The sequence below is a fragment of the Onthophagus taurus genome, chromosome 3 (genome assembly GCF_036711975.1).
Source record: "Onthophagus taurus isolate NC chromosome 3, IU_Otau_3.0, whole genome shotgun sequence".
Classification (NCBI taxonomy): Eukaryota; Metazoa; Arthropoda; class Insecta; order Coleoptera; family Scarabaeidae; genus Onthophagus; species Onthophagus taurus.
In genome coordinates, this window is record NC_091968.1 from 27191548 (window position 1) to 27194379 (window position 2832).

Here is a 2832-nt window from a genome sequence, read left to right on the forward strand (position 1 = left end):
TGATGACATATCTTTTTATCAGTTTTGGATTTTAAGTTACAAGCTATGTTTATAACCAAAATCATCCATTTTGATGTTTTGCTATTTCCTGCTATATACATAAAGAACTGTCATAGTTAAGTTTTACCTGGATATGGATTATATATTTTGAATTCATTATGAACTATTTTCCTTAACGACGTTTCTTTCTATCGGTTTTGCTTCTTGAGTTACAATCTATGTTTATAACCAAAATTGTCCATCTTGATATTTTGATATTTCTTGCTTCATATAAAAAGAACTGTCATCGTTAGGCTTTAGCTGGTTATGGATTATGTATTTTAGGTTCATTATGAACTATATTTATTGATGACATATCTTTTTATCAGTTTTGGATTTTATGTTACAAGCTATGTTTATAACGAAAATCATCCATTTTGATGTTTTGCTATTTCCTGCTATATACATAAAGAACTGTCATAGTTAAGTTTTACCTGGATATGGATTATATATTTTGAATTCATTATGAACTATTTTCCTTAACGACGTTTCTTTCTATCGGTTTTGCTTCTTGAGTTACAATCTATGTTTATAACCAAAATTGTCCATCTTGATATTTTGATATTTCTTGCTTCATACAAAAAGAACTGTCATCGTTAGGCTTTAGCTGGTTATGGATTATGTATATTAAGTTCATTATGAACAATTTTTGTTAGTGACCTTTCTTTCTATCGATTTTGGTTCTTGAGTTATCTATTTTATGGTCATTATGAACAATTTTTATTGATGACATTTCTTTCTGCCGGTTTTAATTAATACACTCAATTAATTTATTGTGACAAAAAAAATAAATTAATAAGATACCTTTTAACATCCATAAAATAGTAATCCGATGATCTCAACTATATCACATCACTAATATCACCTAACACTTAGCATAAATATAGCACGCATTTATCACTTAATTGAAGTAATAAATTTTATTTTGCTAAACTACTTTATCACCCTTAAATGCCCCCATATCAACTAAAATGCGTTATTATCGATCAACTTCCAAACATCCCCTCCTTAATTTATTGTATGAAGAAGAAATCTTGGAGGTGAATCAACAAAAAATGTAAACACGACGGGACCAAGCGGTTTTAAATAAAAAAATTACACGTTTTCTCGAAACATTTCAAATAAAACGTCATTTTACTAAAATAAAACGCAATAATCGAATTTCAATATTTAACACTTCCTGCAAAATAATTAAATAATTAGAACGATGCAGCCAAGACGTTGGATTATGCATCATCCCTAATTTTTTGTGTCATGAAATATAAATTTTAAGTTTAAAGCTTTGTATATATAATGTCGCAAATTAATCTAACGAGTTAAAAGTAACTGTTACAACTTATCAGTCAATGCTACCAACTTAAAAGCTCCTTTTAATTTAGTTTCAGATTTACATTTAATTTTGTTATCTAACATTTCAAATTTAGGTATATTTCGATTTAGAAGATCTTTAGTTGGTAATATAGATCGATGAAATGAAATAGTCTGTATCAAACAATATTTAGGTCAGTATAAAACATTTTTCATCCGAAACATTTCTTTCCATCAGTATTAATTTATTACTTATAACCAATTCTCTATCCAGTATGTCGTATATGAGCATCTTTCGACTTAGCGGTTTTTAAGTTGGTAGCATTGACCCATAGGTTATAACAGTTACTTTTAACTCGTTTTTAAATTAATTTGCGATAGTTTTTATACAAAGAATTTCTCCCCATCATTTTTAGTTTCAGATTTATATTTAATTTTCTTATCTAACATTTTAAATTTAGGTATATTTGGATTTGGAACGTCTTAAGTTGGTAATATTGATTGTTGGAATAAACTAGTTTGTACCAAACATTATTTAGGTCAATTTAAAACATTTTTCATCCTAAATATTTCGTTCCATCACTTTTTATTTATGACTTATAACCAATTCTCTAATTTAATCTATCGTATATAAGTATCTTTCGAGTTAGGAGCTTTTAAGTTGGTAGCATTGACTGATAAGTTGTAAGAGTTACTTTTAACTCGTTGTTAGATTAATTTGCGACATTATATATACAAAGCATTTCTCTCCATCATTTTTAGTTTCAGATTTACATTTAATTTTGTTATCTAACATTTCAAATTTAGGTATATTTCGATTTAGAAGATCTTTAGTTGGTAATATAGATCGATGGAATGAAATAGTCTGTATCAAACAATATTTAGGTCAGTTTAAAACATTTTTCATCCGAAACATTTCTTTCCATCAGTATTAATTTATTACTTATAACCAATTCTCTAATCCAGTATGTCGTATATGAGCATCTTTCGACTTAGCGGTTTTTAAGTTGGTAGCATTGACCCATAGGTTATAACAGTTACTTTTAACTCGTTTTTAAATTAATTTGCGATAGTTTTTATACAAAGAATTTTTCCCCATCATTTTTAGTTTCAGATTTATATTTAATTTTCTTATCCAACATTTTAAATTTAGGTATATTTGGATTTGGAACGTCTTAAGTTGGTAATATTGATCGTTGGAATAAACCAGTTTGTACCAAACATTATTTAGGTCAATTTAAAACATTTTTCATCCTAAATATTTCGTTCCATCACTTTTTATTTATGACTTATAACCAATTCTCTAATTTAATCTATCGTATATAAGTATCTTTCGAGTTAGGAGCTTTTAAGTTGGTAGCATTGACTGATAAGTTGTAACAGTTACTTTTAATTCGTTGTTAGATTAATTTGCGACATTATATATACAAAGCATTTCTCCCCATCATTTTTAGTTTCAGATTTACATTTAATTTTGTTATCTAA